This window comes from Palaemon carinicauda, chromosome 34, assembly GCF_036898095.1.
Source record: "Palaemon carinicauda isolate YSFRI2023 chromosome 34, ASM3689809v2, whole genome shotgun sequence".
Classification (NCBI taxonomy): Eukaryota; Metazoa; Arthropoda; class Malacostraca; order Decapoda; family Palaemonidae; genus Palaemon; species Palaemon carinicauda.
Genome location: NC_090758.1, coordinates 19,729,100 through 19,734,099, shown reverse-complemented (window position 1 = coordinate 19,734,099; position 5,000 = coordinate 19,729,100).

Sequence of the window (5,000 nt, the reverse complement as noted above, 5' to 3'; positions counted from 1 at the left end):
CACACTCTTCATTGCTCAACACAGAAGCGAAATGAAGAACTTTGTCTAAAGACCATGAAATGGGCTTTGGAGGTGCTGAAAGTCTGAGCCTAGCGCAGGCTTTCGGAACTTTATTAAAGATCTCGTTACCTAGGTCGACCTGGAAGGCATATAGAATGGGTCTTGTCAAAGCAGACTTACACGCTGAAATCGTGTTAGCTGCCAACCCTTGACCATGGAGGTGGATGAAGAAAGATAAGCAGAAGTCTGTCGAGATCTCCTGCGGATTCTTCGCCTTGACAAAGGCCACCCATTTTCTCCAAAATGACTCATATTGCCTTCTAGTAGATTTGCACTTATATTCCTCTAGGAAGTCTATGCTGGCTTTCGAAATCCCGAAACGCTTTCTCACCGCTAGGGAGAGAAAATCATGAGCTGCAGGGTCCGGGTTTTCTGTAATGAAGCGCAGACAGTCAACTTCTGGACTCGCTGTGTCAGAACTGGATGTGGTAGCGGTACAAACTTCAGCTGTGGTTCCAATTCCAGGGGGAACCACACGCTGTTCGGCCACTTGTGGGCCACTATTGCCGCTACCCCCTTGAAGGATCTGTTTGTTGAGGACCCTCAACAGAAGGTTGTGAGGAGGGAACAGATAAATCCTGGACCATCTGTTCCAGTCGAGGGACATCGCGTCCACTGCTTCCGCTAAGGGGTCCTCGTACGGGGACAGGTACAGGGGCAACTTCTTGTTGTCTTTCGTCGCAAAGAGGTCTATCTGCAGTTCTGGGACTTGATTCAGAATGAAGGAGAATGATCCTGCGTCTAAGGACCATTCCGACTCTATCGGTGTGAACCTGGATAGAGCGTCCGCTGTCACGTTGCGGACTCCTTGAAGGTGAACTGCCGACAGGTACCACTTCTTCTTTTCCGCCAATCGGAAGATGGCCAACATGACCTGGTTGAGAGGTGGTGATCTCGATCCTTGTCGATTCAAGCATCTCACAACTACCTCGCTGTCCATCACCAACCTTATGTGGATCGAGTGACGCGGGGAGACTTTCTTTAAGGTAAGGAGCACTGCCATAGCTTCTAGAAAGTTTATGTGAAAGCTCTTGAATAGCTTGGACCAAGTCCCCTGGACTTTTTTCCGATGAGAGTGACCTCCCCATCCCTCCTTTGAGGCGTCTGAGTGAATCGTCACCGACGGGGGAGGTGGCTGAAGAAGAACCGACTTCTTTAGATGTCTGGCTTGGAACCAAGGCCTGAGAAGAGTACGTAGCCGAAACTGAACTGGTCTTCTCAGATCTCTTCGCGCGTTTGATGCATAACTTCTCCAAACTCCGGTTGCATCCTTTAGCTGTGCTCTTAGCACCGGGTCTGTCACCGAAGCAAACTGGAGAGAGCCCAGTACCCTCTCCTGTTCGCGTCTTGATATCCTTTCGGAATCTAGAAGTCTCTTGACAGAACCCGCTATCTCCTTGCTTTTCTTCGCCGGGATGGAGAAACGGTGTGACAAAAGGTCCCAGTGGATTCCCAGCCACTGGAACTTTTGAGATGGAGAAAGTCGAGACTTTTTTTCTGTTGATCTTGAAGCCTAGGTACTCTAGGAACTGGATCACTTGACTGGAAGCTTGCAAGCATTCTGTCTCGGATGCTGTCCACACCAACCAGTCGTCCAGGTAGGCTACTACCTGAATTCCCTTTAGGCGTAATTGTTTGAGAGCTACGCTCGCAAGCTTCGTGAAAATCCTTGGGGCTATGTTTAGCCCGAATGGCATGGCTCTGAAGGCGTATAGTCTTCGTAGTAGCCTGAACCCTAGGTAGGGGGAGAGTCGATGGTTGATTGGAATGTGCCAATAGGCGTCTGACAAGTCTATAGAGACGGAATATGCCCTCTTCGGCAGTAAGGTCCTTATGTGTTGCAGTGTTAGCATCTTGAATTTGCAATTCACTATGAACTTGTTGAGTGGCGACAAGTCCAGAATGACTCTGAGCTCTTCCGAGTCTTTCTTGGGAACACAAAACAGCCTCCCTTGGAATTTGATGGACTTCACCTTTCGGATCACATTTTTCTCCAACAGTTCTTGAACGTACTCCTCCAGAACGGGGGTGGAGTGTTGGAAAAACCGAAGGCACGGGGGTGGAGTGCTGTACCAGCTCCAGCCCAGTCCATTCTTGAGTAGGCTGTGGGCCCAGGGATAGAAGGTCCACCGATCCCGAAATTTCAGAAGTCTCCCTCCTACCGGTATCATCTCACTTGGACTGCCGTCCTGAGGTCTTGCCTCCCTGACCATGACCACCCCTGAATCCCCTTCCCTTTGAGGGGCGCCTAGACGAGCCTCTGGTTGCTCCTCTAGGCTTTGCTCGAAAGGAAGTAGACTGCCCTTCGAACGTTGGGGTGAATGCCGTGGACTGTGTCGACACAGCCTGGGGTACCCACTGAAAAGTGGTCGGGGTTTGTGCCACCATCTGGGGCACTGGAGGCAATGGCAATTGCAGTTGCTGTTGCTGTCTAAAAGGCTTGGCTGGCCGAGACGGTAGCCTAGTCCTCATAGTCTTCCTCTTTGGTTGAGGACCCTCATCCGGGGAAGACTTTCTTTTTATAGCCAGGCCCCACTTCCGGAGAAGGTTTCTATTCTCCAAGGCGGCCTTATCAACAACTTCTTTGATTAAATCGGTAGGGAAAAGGTCTTTGCCCAAAATGTTGGAGGAGATTAGTTTCCTTGGCTCGTGCCTCACCGTAGGCGAGGTGAACACGAACTCCCTACATGCTCTCCTCGCCTTGACAAAGCCATAAAGGTCCTTCGTCACTGTGGCCAGATGAGTCTTGGCCACCACCATGAACATTTCATGGACCTTGGGGTCACTTGCCATCGTCTCAAGAGTAGTCTGAAGAGACATTGAGGCAGCCAGTCTTTCTTTTGTCTCGAACTCTCTTCGCAAAAGAAGGTCAGACAGCTTAGGGAGGTCCTCGCCGAACTGACGTCCGGCAATATCAGCCTCCAACTTCCCAACTGAGAACGTAAGATGGACGTCCTTTCAGTCTTTGTGGTCCATAGGCAGGGCCAGCGACAAGGGTTTACACTCCTCCAGGGAGGGGCAAGGCTTGCCGGCCTCGACTGCTTTTAGTACAGCCGCAAACCCTTTCTGTAAAAAGGGGAAGGCTCTAGCAGGAGAGAACACAAAGGAAGGGAGCTTCTTGCTCAATGCAGCTACCTTTGAGTTAGAGAAGCCCCTCTCTTTCATCGAGGATGAAAGTAGAGCTTGAGCCTTAGCATGGTCCATCACTATGACCTCCTTCGGCTCTGTCTCCTCCTTTGAAGCTGGTTCCTTCCTCAGCCGGATATGATGCCTTGCTGGGCCAGAATTCCACCTCCTCTAGGGGAACTGAGCCCAACTTATCCGAGATGACGATCTTTTCAGTCGTCATCGGCATGTGCTCAGCATACCTCCATGGGTTAGCATCTGAGCACAAGGGAAGGTCTTTCACATTGAGCCTTTTCTGGGGCCCATGTGATTCTGCAAGGCTCTGCATCCGCAGATCCATTGCAGCCGCCTTCTCCTGATTCTTCTTCTGCATTTGTTGGATCATTCCAACAATAGAAGAGAGGGCCTGTCCCAGCTCTACTGGGAGACCGGCCGATGTTGAGGTAATAGGCTCCGGAATCTGAGCCGGAGTAGCCGACACCTCGTCGACCTCTTCCTCTACAACGTCTGGGGCTTGAACTTCATCCTGGGCTTCTGCCAGGAGGTCTTCCTCCAGACGCTCGTCCACGTCAGACATCCTGTCATCTAACTGGATGTCTTGCATAGCTACCGCGACTTCAGCATCCACCTGGATCTGAACTTGGGGGATCTCCTCTTGAGGCTGGGGAATCACTGCATCAGCTGATGCCCTGGGGAAAAGGTAAGCCCTCATCTTCTCATTTGGAAGATAAGGTCTAGAGGTGTTCTTCTGGAAGCCCCTTACCCAGGTACCAAGCTTCTCCCTTGCTATATCCCTTGATTCCGCCGTCCTAGGGGAATCAAAGGCCTCAGTAATCAGGTTATTGCACACAGTACATACCTGAGGGTCCCAATACCGGAGATCATCCTTAGAGACAGCGCACGCTGCGTGTCTCCTACAAAACTCATGTCCGCAGAGGTTCTTGCTGCGGACGTTGCAGAAAACACTTCCGCACTTCGGAGGGTCCTCCTGTAAAGAGAAGAAATTTCCATGAGTATCAAGTGAACTATGTATCACTGGATATGCATAGTATAGCATAATAATTCAGAAAGGAAAGACACACACTTGTGTTTCCCTCACAACCAATTGTTGCAACCTTCCAGATAATAAAATCGAATGGTTAATCTCTTCTAGAATATCCAATGCAAAGTTTCCAGAGGAAACAGGTGGAGCTCACACCTAAGCAATGATTTTAAAATCCTGGATAATAGACAAGAAAGAACTCACTTTCTTATCTGTAGGGCAACAGCAAAGGGCTGCAAGAAAACACAAAAGTGTTAGAACACACAGTGCTGTACCAAAACCCATACTATAGTTTTCTTCTTACAGTATATGTTATACTGAAGAATACTAGTACAGTATAGGAGTTCGGCCGGCACACACCATAACTAGCTTTAAAATAAACTACTTAACAGCTATAAGGCGGCAGAACGCTGGTTCAAATGCATGTGCCGGCAACAGCCAATGTCGGCCGGCAATGACTGCCGACCGGCCACTACACAAGGTAGTACCCGGCTGCCGGCCACACTCTTGGCGACCGGCAGACAAGGGCTGACATTAGCCGGCCGGCAAAGGTACAGGACCGATGCCAGCCGGCAGCAAAAGAACCAGAGGACTACAACCGGGTCGGGTACAGCACTAGAAGAAAAACAGAATGGATGCCGGGATAAGAGCGTATACTACCTCCAAGCCCGGCAATCCGAAAGAGTGCATATAAAGAAGGGGAGAATCTAATTCAGGCTTCCTGACCAGTGCCATCTGGCTCTACAGGCAGGCATGGATGAGGGACCAAGAG